This window comes from Clarias gariepinus, chromosome 26, assembly GCF_024256425.1.
Source record: "Clarias gariepinus isolate MV-2021 ecotype Netherlands chromosome 26, CGAR_prim_01v2, whole genome shotgun sequence".
In the NCBI taxonomy this organism is placed as follows: Eukaryota; Metazoa; Chordata; class Actinopteri; order Siluriformes; family Clariidae; genus Clarias; species Clarias gariepinus.
In genome coordinates, this window is record NC_071125.1 from 16,410,853 (window position 1) to 16,426,765 (window position 15,913).

The following is a 15,913-nucleotide window of genomic DNA, read 5'->3' on the forward strand; positions in this document are numbered from 1 at the left end:
GTATATAATATTACAAAACGTCTATATGAAAAGTGCAATTGACATAATTTTGTTATAAACTGGCGCTATATATATATAAATTAAATTGTACTCATATATATGAGTACAATTTAATTTCAAACAATGGTGTGATAAGGTGAAATAAACTTACAACTTAGTTTTTAAACAGAATGTTTTAAATCACAAAACAAAATATTAAATTAAGTGAATTATTTGACTACATAAATAATACAAAGCGAAGATGATATATGAGTATTTCCGGTAACGCTTTAGATTACAACCTGCAAAGAACTACGTAAGTAAACTGAATTTACGGTGTATGTTTCTGCAATTATAGTGTACCTATAAAGAACGTACACGTAGGCATAAGGTAATTAAATTTGGGTAGTAAGGGAGTAACAAACGAGATATGCAACATGCAAAGAACTATATAAGTATACTGAATTTACGGTGTACGTTTCTGTATTTATAGTGTACTTTTTAGTACGTATGTGTAGGTATAAGAGAAAAATAGGCTATGTTACGTTTTGGTAATTCAGGGGTAACAACCAGATATGCAACCTGCAAAGAACTGCGCAAGTAAACTGAAGTTACTGTGTATGTTTCATATTTATATTGTACCTACGTGTAAGTATAAGGGAGCAATATGTTACGTTTGGGTAATAACGGGGTAGCAAACAGATATACAAATAATTTATAATGGAATTACTTAAAAACATAACAGGTACCTGTTCTATTAAATCATAAGTTTGGTGTATCTATATGTAAGCTTTTTAAAATTACTGGGGAAATATACTCTTGTTCCATGTAGTTACAGGGTAAGTGTGACATCTGCGGGCTGTAAATTAGAGTGGCGATTGTTACCCCTTGTTTAAGGAAGTTACAGGGTAGGTTCAATACATAAACACACAATCTGAAAATATATAAGCACCTTAACGACCCCAAAGAACCGCTGAAGAACCAGACAGGGGCTTGACCGGTTCTTTATACACTAACTGTGTGTAGGACTAATCCACCAATTTCAGGATTTACATTGTTTACGGTCTATAAGAGTCTGAGGGGTGAGAAAATTAAAACTATACTTTCAGAGATCATTTCCATGGTTTCTAACTAGGTGACATGGTTGGCAAGTGTTGCATCTCTCTAATCACGATGAAGAGTTATGATGTACTTTTCTGAGAATTAATCAAGTGGTAGTTACTGCTTCATGTATGTGCTATAATTATTGATGAGTGTTCTCTGTTTTTGAAGGACAGCAGAGGAAAAGTGCATAATCAGAATGATTTTTTGGGTGAAAATCAAAGTGTGGTTGTTAGTTTTATTTTGTACAAAAAGTGCTTCTTAAGGTTAGTACAGTGTTTCATTCATTTGTGTGGTTTGATGTATTAAGGAACTGCTGTGAAAACATTAATGTGTTAAAGCTTCTTGTTTGTAAGGTCTGTTAGTTAAAATTAAAAGTTGACAGAATAAAAGCAAGCAAGTACAGTATAAAATGTTCAAAAGTAACATGAAAAAATAAACAATTTGTATGACTAAAAAACCTCTGAAATTTGGATTTCACAAGTATTTAATAAACCCTGCTAAGGGAATTTAAGTAATATAGTTGTGCTCTGATTGGTTAGTAGCTCCCTGTGAAGTAGACTGCACAAAGTATTCAATTATGTTAATCAAGGTTTCATGAGTTCAGGGAGCAAAACTGTTTAGGTCAAAGGGAACTGTGAATGTTGCTTTATCAATCTGCCAGAAGTTTACATGCAAAATTTCACATGAGACATCAGACATCACTTTTCTATTATTATTATTATTATTATTATTACTATTGTTACTATTAAATTATAATAATAAATGGGTCCCAATCCACCACAAGACACACACAATGCGCAATATAAGAACCTCCTTTATCCTGATCTGCATGTCTATGCACTTTGTTAGGAAAGCGAAGTACCCGGAGGAAACCCACTAAGCACAGAGAGAACATGCAGACCAGAGGCAGGAATCTAACTCTGTGGGGCCACGGTGCCACCAAAAGAATGTATGTGTGACCATTAAAATATTTTTCTTCTCCCCTTTCTTCTCTCAATTATTTTCTAACCGCACTTTTTTCATTATTATTATAAATGTCATTTTGGAAATTACAGGGCCCAGAGTTCTCTGATCTGCCCCTGCTGCCTTACATGGAGCTGCTGAAGATCATGTAGGTGATTTGACTGGTGGGTAAGGATATAAAGCATATTAAGAAGCATGATGATCTGATATGATGTTCTCTTCTGAGCATGGATCAGATTGTAGTTAGTGCTTCATGCATAAGCTGTAATTGTTGATGAGTGTTCTCTGTCTTTGAAAGACATTAGAAGAACAGCATGTGTGTCATTAGCTTTTGTTGTATCTATTTTATGCCTTTTTGTTGTGGTCAAAAAGGGCATAACTAACAGAACTGCCGGCTCTGCATTTTTTAAAGGTAAAGTGCAAGTTAATTTTTTTTTACTTTGAATTTTTACTTTATATTTTATATTAATATTTTTTATATGACTGATTTTCGGTTGTGGAACAAATCTAGAGTATTAGGAAATTGTAAAAAATTTGCCTAGTTTATGACAAAAACTAGGTGCGTTAAATTACAGTGCTGTTATTAAAGTGGTAAAAATATGAGGTTTAGCTTTTTAATTAATATTTATTGGTTTGGTAACATTGAGCAAATAGTTTTTTTTTTTTTTTTTAGCTTCCTTTAAAGTAGATTATTAAATCCAGCACATAGCTCTTCATGCCATTACTTTTCCTCAACATTTGGATTTCACTTATGGTGCAGGTTAAACCATAGGCAGATATCTAAGTACAGTACGTCAAAAGTTTCATTAAATTCTATTCAGCCAATTTTCAGTGATGTGACAAAATCTGGCCAGACGGACATAGAGGCAGAAAGAACATTTTCAGAGACTGATTTCGGGTCCTCCAGTGTATAAAACATAAAGATATCATTGAAAGAGCATTTCTGAACAATGTATAGACAAGACCTTTCCTTTTATTTATATTGTTGAACTGATGAATTTCCTAAAAGACATTCTGTACTTGCAAGATTTCCTGAGAGTGTGATGAAGGTACTGCATATGGATCACAATCACTTGCAATAAATAAAGATGTTAAAAATGTTTTATTTTGTAATTATGTTAGTCATTTTTATTATGAAATATTTACAGTTTAACTCATAAATTTAAATTAAATAGTTTAACTAAATTAAACTAAATATAAATTAGTTTAACCCATAATTTTTTCTTTATTTATCCTAGTCTCATGTGTTGATTAATGGGTTTTGTGGCCTATGCGTGGAGCTGTGGAGACGTAAGAAGTGCATATAGAAGTGTCTTAAATACCTATTGCCTAATGTCTAAAATACCTGATTAAAATTATTAAAATGTGTTTTTTTAAATTACTTTTATGTTCTTTATTTTGCCTTTAAGCGCCATTCAAAAGTAAGCTTCAGGCTGGTTTCTGTTGTACGGGTCACAAGTCACAGTCATGCCTTTAGTTTTTCTTTAAAAATCTAGTCGATGAAAGAAGTGTTTTTACAAGACTGACTGTGTAAGTGATTAAAACACATTTACAATTCTAAAGTGTTCTAAAGTTGTAGTTTTGTGAAACAGTTAAGCATGATGGGTTTGATCACAATCCACAACCCTCTACATCCACGCCATCCTGGAGGAGGACACAGAGTCGATCCATGAACGGGTAGCACGCAATTAGTCACTCACACACAAAATCAAAAAGAAACGTTTTTTATTGTTTTGTTTTTTTTACAACTTAGTTAAACTTTTTTGATCTTAGTTGATTTTATAATTAATTTAAAACCTCTAGCTTTGTGTTTTTTAATAATTGTGTAGGTTATAACTTCCTAAACAAATTTTGGTTAATGTGTGGTATTTTAGCTAGCACTATTTTGTTGATTTACAGTTAACCTGACCTCATTTCTGAGCTTCACATAACATGATTTCTAACTAATTTAAAAATGACATATTTGTAGCTTAAAAAAGTTTATTGTACAATATTTCATCACATGATGATCATATTTTATCCCCATATAATCTGACATTAAGTAATCATAACTGCACACAACACACAAGTTTATAATCCTGTTAAACTATTAAGATTCATATTTAGATTTTGGTGCTTATATTAATGTTTTGCCTTCAGAGAATCACTGTGTCCTGGGCTGTGGTGAGAACTATATGTCTGAAGTTACATCGTCTCCTGCTACGTCTTTTGCAGCAGTCAGATAAAGAAACACAACCTGGTAGCTTTCATCCAGGAGAAGTCTCAGGAGTGCACTTTCAGGGAAAATGTTTATTTAAAGATATATAATCTTATAAAATTCCTTGTTGTTTGTAAAAGTAGGTACTTTGTGGGACTAGCTAAAAGTACAAGTTGTACAACATTGTTTTGCAAAATGTTTAGTAATGCTTGATTCAAAGAACAAATCATCTAAAATAATGCTTAGGTGCAGTAAGGATATTTTGTATTCTTAGCATAGTTCATGTGGATTTCTGTATAGTTAAGTAAAGAAGCTAAAACCTACCATTTTCATGATTTCTGTGTTATTTGGGGTCAGTGAGTGTCTGAGGGGTGAAAAGGTAAGATTATACTTTCAGGGATCATTTCTATAGTTTCTAACTGGGAAATGTGATTAGAAAGTGTTACATCTCCCTAATCACGATGATGAGTTATGATGTACTTTTCTGAGCATGAATCAAGTCATAGCTTTGTGTTTCATGCATGAACTGTAATTGTTGATGAGTGTTCTCTGTCGTTAAAAGACATCAGAAGAAAAGTACATGATCAGAGTGATTTTGTCAGTTTTCTTTAAAAGACGTTAAAAAATTAGCTTTATTTTTTCAACAAATACTGTTAAGTATAGTGTTTTCAATAGTTTGTTGTGAAATCTGATGTTTCATTTCATGTATTAAACTTTTATACACACAAACACATTTATGAAGTTTGTTAAGGTAAAATGAAGGTGAGCATGTGTGGCATATTTAATAGTCTGACTAAAGGTCTGATAAATTATGTGTGTGACTATGTGATTTTCAAATTGTCCCCTACACAAGAAAACACAATGATGTCAGTTTCATTTAAAATATTCACATTTATAACTTTCATTCAACTCATTTAGACTGTTCTTAATGTGGAATACTATTTCGGCAATAATTCATGAGCGAATTTAAAGAAACTTGAAAATATTTAATGAAAACGCTAAATATTTTGAAAGAAACACGCAGGGCATTAAGTCATGTCATTTCCAGTACGATTCCAGACTGCAGCGATCAAAACTGCTCAGTTCAAAGGTAACTGTGAACAATGCTTCATCGCTATGCAGGAAGTGGACATGCAACTTTTCCCTAGAGTCATTGCACCTCACTGGAACGCCAGGAAAACGGATTTTAAAAAAGGGATTTATACATTAAGGATGATATTACATGAATTACGTTTTCTGTGCACTCTATAAACTAATCAAATTATGTATTTATGAGTTGTACTCATTTCAATGGTATACAATTCATAATGGTATCAATAATAACAAAAAAAAATATATATATATTATTTCCGTAGTGTGAAATTTCCAGAGCATCAGCAACAGGTATCCCTGCAAGGGGTGAAATAAGTATCCTGCAATTTCACTAACACATCCATCATTTTTCTATCATCATTATTATTGTTCTTATATAAAACACATGCTCCCTAAAAGTGAGCAAAGGAAAAACTCTCTCTGACCAATACAAAGAAATGTGTTTACATCGAGACTCGTTGCCAGTTATCACGAATGCCTAATTACAGTTCTTGCCATCAAAGGTGGGACAACCCTTTTCATTTTTGCATTAAAATTTAGGTTTACAAGGCAATGACTTTTTGACACAGAGACAGGTTTGGCCATTTGTTCATTAATAAATCAAATCATCATTTAAAACCACATTTGGGTTTTATTTGAGTTATCTATGTGTATGGTGGTTAAGTGGTTGAAGGGTTCAATTTCCATGTTGAGTCTGAGTGCATGGAGTTTGCATGTTATCCCTGTGCGTGGTGGGTTTCTCTGGGTATTCCGGTTTCTTTCCATAATCCAAAGACATGCAGATTAGGCTGACTGGCATTCCCAAATTGCCTGTAGTGTGTAAATGAGCCTGTGAATGTGTGTATGTGTGTACCCTGCGATAATTTGGCACCCTGTCTAGAGTGTACCCCGCATTGTGCTATGTCTCTTGGTATAAGCTCCAGGCTCTCTGCGATCCTGTATACAGGATAAGGCAGTATAGATGATAAGTGAATGAGTAATGTTTGTGCATTCATCCTCCTGTCAGGAGCTTATAATCTCCCTGGACAACAATCGAATCACTCTTTCAGTCACCTTGAGGTAACTCTGGACAATCAACTGTCATTTTTCCTACATGTTGCTAATGTTACTTGTTCTTGACATTTTTTTCTTTACCATGTCAGAAGAATTTCTCAATTTCCTTTGGAAGTATAATAGTGCTAAAATTTCCCAAAAAATAGCATGTTGAATTACAAATTACATTTGCTCACCTTTATTTTAACTCAACTAACTTCATAAATGGGGAGTTTTACACATGAAATAGTATCAGATTTTACAACAAACTATTGAAATTAATGTGCTTGTCTCAAACAGTATTTCTTGAAGAAAACAAAGCTAATATTCAAACTTGTTTTTAAAAGAAAATTTACAAAATCAATCAAGATCAAGATCATGTACCGTCCAAATCGTTCTACTGATGATGCCATCTCTCATCTCCTCCACACATCACTTACTCACTTGGACACTAGAAGGGGGAATTATGTTAAAATGCTCTTCATCGACTACAGCTCTGCATTTAATACCATGATTCCCTCCACACTCATCACCAAGCTGGAGCACCTGGGATTTAGCTCATCTCTGTGTCAGTGGATCTCTAGTTTTCAAACTGGCAGACCACAGGCAGTAAAGATGGGCGGACATGTCTCAGCCTCCATCACTCTCAGCACTGGAGCCCCCCAGGGGTGTGTTCTGAGCCCCCTGCTGTACACTTTGTACACATATGACTGTGTGGCTACTACTACAGTAGCTCCACCACCATCATGGCCTACCTGAAGGAGATTAGGAATCTGGAGAACTGGTGCCAAAGGAACAACCACCTTCTAAACATCAGTAAGACAAAGGAGTTGATAGTGGACTTCAGCACTAAGCAGGAATGGAACTACCAGACCCCCGTCATCAACGAGAGCCCAGTGGAGAGACTGGACAGCTTCAAATACCTCTGTGTTCACATCACACAGGACCTGTCATGGTCCTGTCACATCAACACTGTGGTGACGGCAGCATCTCTACCACCTCAGACGCTTGAGAGACTTCAGACTGCCCTCCAAGGTGCTCAGGAACTTTTACTCCTGCACCCTAGAGTGCATTCTGATGGGAAACATCTTAACCTGGTTTAGGAACAGCACCATGCAGGACAGACGTGATCAAAATGGCAGACAATCTTGGTATGGACAAGTAACGATATATATTTGTAATGATAACTTTATCATCAAGTCAGGATTGTTTCATGATCTCTAATGTTTGGCTTTTCATCTGCAGCCTGCAGAGGGCGAATGTTCACGGTGCATATCTGCTGCATGGCGGAGCAATTGGAGCTGAGATCGTACGACTATTTCAGCTTTGATCTGATTGGTTGTGAAAGGTATTTATTGCGTACATGGATGTGATAATTTACCTTTACTCATGACTAAGACGTAATTCTCTTTTCCACCCACTTGCCGTTCGAGAAATCAACCATCAGGGAAGCTATCGAGCGATCCGAGGTTTATGAATATGTGCTGTTTCATGACCTCAGGGTTTGCTTAGCCAAGCTTCCAGGTCAGATTTTTTAAATATTTTTTTCCCATGTCAAATATAAGCAGGAATCATTGTATTAAGAACGAATTACTATGTCTGTCACAGGAGTACAAGCTCTTTCATGCTAGCATGCTAGCCAAGGAGGGACTTCCTGCTCAAGCGCTTGAGTATTATGAATGTATCGCTAGAGCAGTCATCACCTCGCCGTCCAGCATCACAGCGGTCTTGATGGAGCAGATTGTTTAAGTAAATGTGATAAAATCCTTCATGAATTTATAGTGGTGTCTGATTACCGACCCACTTTCCCTGTTTGTCTTAAAGTTTTCTAAACAGCTTCACTGAGGGAAGACAGAGAAACCTGAATGGCTGCTGAAACTTCGTCGGCTCCATCAGCAGGACAAAGTGCCTCCACCTCCAGGGTTCCACTTTGATCCAGACAGGTTTCAAGGCTTAACATCATTTAAGTGGTTTGTACAGCTGAACAGCACACCAGAAAGGAGGTACGTTACAATCCAGCTTCTGTACAAATGGTGGTGTGATTATTAATTTTTTTCATTTTAGATTAGTTGTTCAGAATGATTGTTGTCTGTCTATTTATTTAATAGTGGCGTTTGCAGCACGGTACATGGTGGGAGAGCTGCTGGGAGAAGGAGGCATGGGTTCGGTCTACGCTGGAGTGAGGAAGGCAGAAAAATCAGTAAGTTGCGTGCACATATACATATATACTTTTCCTAATTATGTTTGGTGTATGTGTACAGGTCAATATTTAGTCTTTCTTTTAAACATATTACACTTGTATCCTGTCATACTTATATTTTCAAACAAACAAAATAGAATTTCTCAATAAAACAAAGCTAATCTTCAAACCCATTTTACGAAAGGAGTTGTCAAAATCACTCTGATCATGTACTTTTCTTTTAATGTCTCTCAAAGACATGATGCTCATCAACAACTATAGCTTATGCATAATACACTCGCTGTAATCTGATTCATACACAGAAAAGTACATCATAACTCATCATTGTGATTAGGGAGACGTAACACTTTCCAATCACATTTCCTAGTTAGAAACTATAGAAATGATTCCTGAAAGTATAGTCTTACCTTCTTCTTCCCTCAGACACTCATTGACCCCAAATAACACAGAATTCATGAAAATGGTAGATTTTAGTCTACATTAAACACAAACACCTACACAGCAATTCACAGGCAAGTAATATGTAAAACTTTTACATTTTGTTATATGCGTTTCAATATAATACATTTCATAATAGTATTAGTTTTTGTTTAAAAAACTAGTCAACATTTAATTTCCATAGTATGAAAATTTCACAGCAGCAGCAAGTACAGTATGTGAGGTGCTTACGATACCAGGATAAGGCACTGAGAAGTTACATCTGCGTTGGTGCCATTGCAGGATGTCCTGAATAGTGGAATTTTGTCAAAGGAAAGCAGAGAGTACACTTAATAAGTGCCCTGCAGTGCCACCAAGGCAGACATCACTTTTCTATTATTATTATTATTATTATTATTATTATTACTATTATTATTATATGGGACATGTGCTTCCTGAAAAGTGAGTGAAACAAAAATCTCTGTTTCATCATTACATGAAAATCCTGCTTTGAGACAGTGACAATTGTTAAAAGCACTGTACAAATAAAATTGAATTGAATTAAAATTAAAATATCTTTAAGTCAAGACTCATTGGCAGTTATTACAAACACTAGACTGAAGATGTGGCTGGCAAGGGTGGCACAACCAAGTATTAGGTTTAGGGGCAATTACTTTTTCACATAGAGGTCGGCAGGTTTGAAATATTTTTCATTAATAAATGAAATCATCATTTAAATACTGTATTTCATGTCAGATGTCATACAATATATTGTTTTCCTATGAATAATTGCCTTAACCTCATGTCATATAGACACAGTGTATTCCTGGAAATGTAGTTGAGTAAAAGAACAAAATACTCGACCCAAGTACAAATCCTCTAAAACAATACTTTAGTATACTTTTTGTTTTTAGCATAGTTTAGGTGAATTGCTGTGTTTTGGTATAATCTAAAATTCACCCTTTTCATGATTTATGTGTTATTTGCGGACCTTAAGTGTTTCAGGATTAAAAGAAAAAGTGTATTTCTAGGGAAAATGTTTACTAAAAGATATATAATCTTATAAAATCTCTCTGTGTTTGTAAAAATAAGAACTTTGTAAGACTAACTAAAAGTGCACGTTATACAACATTGTTTGGAAAAATCTTTAGTGATGCTTGATTCAAAGTACAAATCATCTAAAATAATGCTTAGATGCAGTAAGGATAGTTTGTATTTTTAGCATAGTTCATGTGGATTTCTGTATACTTGTTTAAGTACAGATGCTAAAACCTACCATTTTCATGATTTTTGTGTTATTTGGGGTCAGTGAGTGTCTGAGGGGTGAAAAGGTAAGACTATACTTTCAGGGATCATTTCTATAGTTTCTAACTAGGAAATGTGATTGGAAAGTGTTACGTCTCCCTAATCACGATGATGAGTTATGATGTACTTTTCTGAGCATGAATCAGATTATAGCTTTGTGTTCCATGGATGAGCTATAATTGTTGATGAGTGTTCTCTGTCTTTAAAAGACATCAGAAGAAAAGTATGTGATCAGAGTGATTTTCTCAATTTCCTTTTAAAAACAAGTTTTAGTAACAATAATTTTAATAGTTTGTTGAGAAATGTGATACTATTTCATGTGTAAAACTCACCATTTATAAAGTTTGTTAAGTTAAAATAAAGATGAGTAAGGTCTAAAGATAATGGAACATATTTTGAAAAAAAGCATATTATTGTGAAATGTATTGCACTCTGCCATATAAATTTATTATTATTATGAAATAATATTTCATGGTCATTATTTTTTTCCAATAACAGAGATTATTGCAGAGGCATTTTATTTAATTCATGCTGTTTTTATTTTAAAATCCCCTTTTTTACGATGGCCTACTTATTTTATAATGCGACTTTTTAGCAGAATGAGTCGCTCTGTCAATCAGCGCCAGAGGGTTGGACCTGCGCGCCTATTGGCTGATCCTTTAACATCGATTAGTTTCCCTGGATACCTGCTCCGCTGCTACAGCTAGCAATAACGTGCTAGGCAGTGGCGGACTGGCCGTCTGGTGAGCTCAGCTGTGCTGGCCCCAACGCTCTATTGTTTTATCCTTTTCTTTCTCAAATCCTGCAGTGCCAGGTGTGTCCCCCTGCTTAAGCCAGTACATGCTCAGGCCCGTCTGAAGTTTGCTAGAGAGCGTTTGGATGATTCAGAAAAGGATTGGGAAGGACAGTTAGTACATGATGAAACGAAACAACGTTCCTCCAGGACCAAGGTGCTACATACAACATAAAGTTACAACATAAATTTACAAAACTGACTGGCTAATGAAGAAGAGACAAATCAGATTAACATTATAAATAATAGAACCTAGGCTGGGCTTTCTTGTGCAGAGAGCACAAGGGACCAGGTGAGGTTTTCCTCCAGGTGGACACCCAGGAATTTTGTGCTCTAGAGGAGATCTGCATGGAGGAATGAGCCAAAATACCAGCAACAGTTTGTGAAACCTTGTGAAGACTTACAGAAAAGGTTTGACCTCTGTCATTGCCAACAAAGGATATATAACAAAGTATTGAGATAAAATTTTGTTATTGACCAAATACTTATTTTCCACCATAATTTGCAAATACATTTTTAAAAAATCCTACAATGTGATTTTATGGATATTTTTTTTTTTTTCAGATTTTGTCTCATAGTTGAGATATGCCTATGATGAAAATTACAGGCTCTTATCTCATTACTCTCTCATCTTTTTAAGTGGGAGAACGTGCACAATTGGTGGCTGACTAAATACTTTTTTGCCCCACTGTATAACATTTGTATTACAGATTACACTGTACCTAAGCCTCTTGAACAGATACCCCAACACACAACCATACAATATATACATGTGTGTGCATATATACACATATACATAAACACACAATAAAATAATGTTTTAAAAACACTGTCTTTTGAATTAAAGTGTGGGAAACTTATTTTTCTGGCGATCAGTAAAATCTGTGTAAGGATTTTTTGAATTTTGGTAGACCCCCTTTGCTCAGTGAGAAGTTCAAAACATTTAATTTAATTTATTTAAAATTAAATAAACAAGTTCAAAATTAAATAAATAGGACATGATGAAATAAATAACTCTATGAACAAATAAGACACATCTATGTAATATGAGATGGTATTGTGAAATGAAGGAACATATTTTGAAAAAAACTTAATATTGTGAAATATATTGCACTCTGCTGTATATATGTACTTATTATTATGAAATAATATTTCATGGTCATTATTTTTCCCAATAACAGAGATTATTGCAGAGGCATTTTATTTAATTCATGCTGTTTTTATTTTAAAATGTCATTTTTTCAAAGTCAGTTTTTATTAAAAAATCCCGTTTTTCACGATGGCCTATTTATTTCATAATCTTATATCTTCATATCTTTTCAGCAGAATGAGTCGTTCTGTCAATTAAAAGCATTAGGGCGGAGCCAGCTGTGTGATTGGTTGCTCCTTTATTCAGACGTAAGTAATAGCGCATGAAGTATCGATTTAGGTCTAATGGTACAATACGTATTCTATGCAGTAAGTGGCAGTACAGTGTCTACTGGTATATTATCCCTCTCTATCTGATCTGCTAAAATGAGCAGAACTGACTGAAGTTTACACCAGTCAGTTCACAATCTTCCATGACTTTTGACATAGCACACAACTTACTAGTATAAAAATACAACACAATACAGAAAAAAAAAAATGCTTTTTAAGCATATTATTTGAAGTATCACTGAACATACACTACCGTTCAAAAGTTTGGAGTCATTTTCTAACTCCATGATTGTTCCTGATTTTAATTTCTTTCTACATTGTAAAGGAATGCTAAAGGCGTCCAAAAAATGCATTCATTTTCCTTTGAACAGTTGATATTGAGATGTGTCTGCTACTTACGCTCTGTAAAGACTTCTTGACTAATCTGAGGTGCTGTTAATTGGTCATTTTTCAGTCTGATAACTCTAAATGAACTTCTCGTCTGTGGCAGAGGTAGGTTTTGGTCTCACCCTCCTGGGATGGTCTTTATGAGAGCCAGTTTCATTATGGTGCTTGACGGATTTTGCAAATGCACTTGACAATACTGTTCTTGCAAGAACTATTACAGAAAGGCTGACCTCTGTGTCTTAAAATAACAACTAACTGTTGTTTTTGTTGTTACATAATTACCTAATTCCATATGTGTTATTTTATAGTTTTGAAATCCCCAGTATTGTTGTAGAATGTAGAAAATAAATCACTAAACAAAAACAAAGAAATTTGCAAGTGACCCCAAACTTTTGAACGGTAGTGTATATTGGGTCATATTTGTAAAACAAAGAAAAGAACATTAAGACAAACAACATATAAAACTATAAAGACAATATTTTAGCAGGTCGCGGGGGGAGGGGGGTGTGGGGGTCATCTTCCTTCGCCCACCCAGTGCGACATAAGCTTCGGCAAAAGCCCCCTTTTTCTTTCGGGGGAATACACCCAAACCTGCTCCCAAGTAGCAAAATCTCACCTCCGGCTGTGAGTATCATACAAGCGGCGCTGCTTGCGACCGAACAGCAACGCAGCTGGCGTTGGAGGATTCCTGCACCGCTGTGCGATAAGCCCAAAGCACGAGAGGCAAATGTTCGTCCCAATCCTTTTGCCGGTCGCTGGTAAGCACGGCGAGTTGGGTGGTGAGCGTTCGATTAAAGCGTTCCACGAGGCCGTCACTTTGCGGATGAAGGGGCGTGGTGCGGGTCTTTTTCACCCCGAGGCGCTCGCACACCGCCGCAAACACCTCCGCCTCGAAGTTACGCCCCTGATCGCTGTGCAACTGCTCTGGGGCGCCGAATCGGCTGAACACCTCATCCAATACTCGAGCCGTGGTGGAAGCGCTCTGGTCAGGAACAGCAAACGCCTCCGGCCATGATAATCCATGTCTACCAGCACATACCGGTTCCCGCGATCGTAGATGGGAAAAGGCCCAAGAATGTCCACGCCCATACGCTGCATGGGTGCCCCCACCCGAAAGTCTTGCAAAGGTGCTCGCGAGCGCTGGGTAGGGCCCTTCTTTGCCGTGCAGACGTCGCATCTGTGAACAAAGAGTTCACTATCAGTGTGACAGCCCGGCCAATAAAAACGCCCGCGCAACCGCTGCAGCGTTTTAGTGACTCCGAAGTGTCCCGCACCCGCATGCCCGTGAACTATTCCTAACACTCGTGCCCGCAGAGTCCGCGGCACCAGCAGCTGAAAAGATTTGCCAGCGCCACACGGCCGTTCCCAGTGGCGGTAGAGTAAAACCCCCCGCAACGAGAGTCGATTAAACTGCGAGTGAAAGGTTTTTTCCTCTTGTCCCAGGTGAGCAACCGCGGCATAATCCGGTCTCTGGCCCGCGTTAACCCAACCCAGTACCCGCTGCAGCACCAGATCCTTCTCCTGCTCGGCAATGAACTGATCACGGTCCATCTGTGGCACAGGCGGAACGACTACAGGCGATGATTTAGGCGACGCAGTGACTCAGCTGCACGCCAGCTCGGACGGCGGATTACCGACGGAGGCTCCAGAGGACTGCGCCGGGAGAATGTTCTGATTCACGGGGGTTCGGGGAGTGTTCGATGTCGCGACCGCCCACGCTCTCTTCAACCCGCTCGCAGTGCTGACAATGCTCTTTGCTACACGGCCGGCGGGATAAAGCATCGGCGTTAGCATGCAGTTTTCCCGCTCGGTGCTGGACGGTAAAGTCGTAGTCCTGCAACCGCTCGAGCCAGCGCGCCAGCTGCCCCTCGGGCTCTTTAAAACTAAGCAGCCACACCAGCGAAGCGTGATCGGTTCGCAGCGAGAAGGATTGCCCGTATAGATACGGCCTAAAATGTTTAAGGGCTGCAACGACTGCTAACAGCTCGCGCTGCGTGATGCAGTAATTTTTCTCCGGTCCAGACAATGCGCGGCTGAAGTAGGCGATAGCGCGCTCTTTACCCTCGGAAACCTGAGACAGGACAGACCCCAGCCCTACATCACTTGCGTCTGTGTCGAGGATAAACGTATGAGACGCGTCCAGATATCCGAGAACGGGCGACGTGACCAGAGCTTCCCGTAACTGAGTGAAAGCACGCGCGTGCACCCTGTCCCAGCGAAACGGCTGATTCTTTTTCGTGAGGCCGTGCAGCGGACTGGCGATCGTGGCAAAATCCTTCACGAACCGGCGATAGTAAGAAGCTAACCCGAGGAAGGTGCGTAGCTGGGACACATTTAGCGGTTTAGGCCAATTCTGTACCGCCGCAATTTTAGCTGGATCGGTGGCAATCCCTCTAGCACTAGTTACATGTATCAATCGTGTGCTGCACCAAATTAGTATGTGTGCACTCGCGCTCATCTACCGCGAAAATGTCCGCGAACTCATGTAAAAGGGACTTCACTGTGTCGGTCTGTGTCTGACTGAGCCCTACGCTGCTACGCTGCATAAGCTCGGCCATTATTCTCGTTCGGTCTGCCACCGGAAGTTCCGACCCCCTGGTGCGCTCTACTAACATGTCCGGCTGCGCTTTGGGCACTAGCAACCTGGCTAACCCGAAGCTCCCACGCAACGTTCCGTCATCGAGGTTCAGTACTGCACCCCACCTTTCCAAAATATCCAACCCCAAGATACAATCATCCTCAATGTCGGCCACAAAGAATGGATGAAAAAGAGTGCACCTACTTGTATTCGCACTGTGCGACAAACCCGTATCTCCAAATAGCTCTCCGACACGGTGCGAATGTTCATGGCTGGGGCCGGCAGCATACAACCGCGATTGCCTTGTCCTAGTACTCCACAGCGCAGCAGCGAAACTGTAGAGCCGGTGTCCATGAGTGCCCGTAGCGACATGTTGTCCAGGCCACAGTTAATGTAGACCCCCGCGCAATTTCCTACACGTCCTGACCGGAAGTTGTTTCCCGGCAG

At 38.2% G+C, this 15,913-nt stretch overlaps 4 non-coding genes and 1 pseudogene across 4 annotated transcripts; 4 read left to right on the plus strand and 1 right to left on the minus strand.

Moving 5' to 3' along the window:
• Window positions 1–1,072: 1,072 nt before the first annotated feature.
• LOC128514548 (small nucleolar RNA U3) lies at window positions 1,073–1,284 on the plus strand. Its single transcript, XR_008356505.1, has one exon. It is a non-coding gene; the product is annotated as a small nucleolar RNA U3 (small nucleolar RNA).
• Window positions 1,285–2,240: 956 nt separating this feature from the next.
• Window positions 2,241–2,367, plus strand: LOC128514558 (uncharacterized; annotated as a pseudogene).
• Window positions 2,368–4,624: 2,257 nt separating this feature from the next.
• On the plus strand, window positions 4,625–4,837 carry LOC128514578 (small nucleolar RNA U3). Its single transcript, XR_008356529.1, has one exon. It is a non-coding gene; the product is annotated as a small nucleolar RNA U3 (small nucleolar RNA).
• A 3,925-nt stretch (window positions 4,838–8,762) lies between these two features.
• On the minus strand, window positions 8,763–8,972 carry LOC128514520 (small nucleolar RNA U3). The gene has a single exon (XR_008356478.1). It is a non-coding gene; the product is annotated as a small nucleolar RNA U3 (small nucleolar RNA).
• A 1,345-nt stretch (window positions 8,973–10,317) lies between these two features.
• On the plus strand, window positions 10,318–10,530 carry LOC128514569 (small nucleolar RNA U3). Its single transcript, XR_008356520.1, has one exon. It is a non-coding gene; the product is annotated as a small nucleolar RNA U3 (small nucleolar RNA).
• The last annotated feature ends 5,383 nt before the right edge of the window (window positions 10,531–15,913 follow it).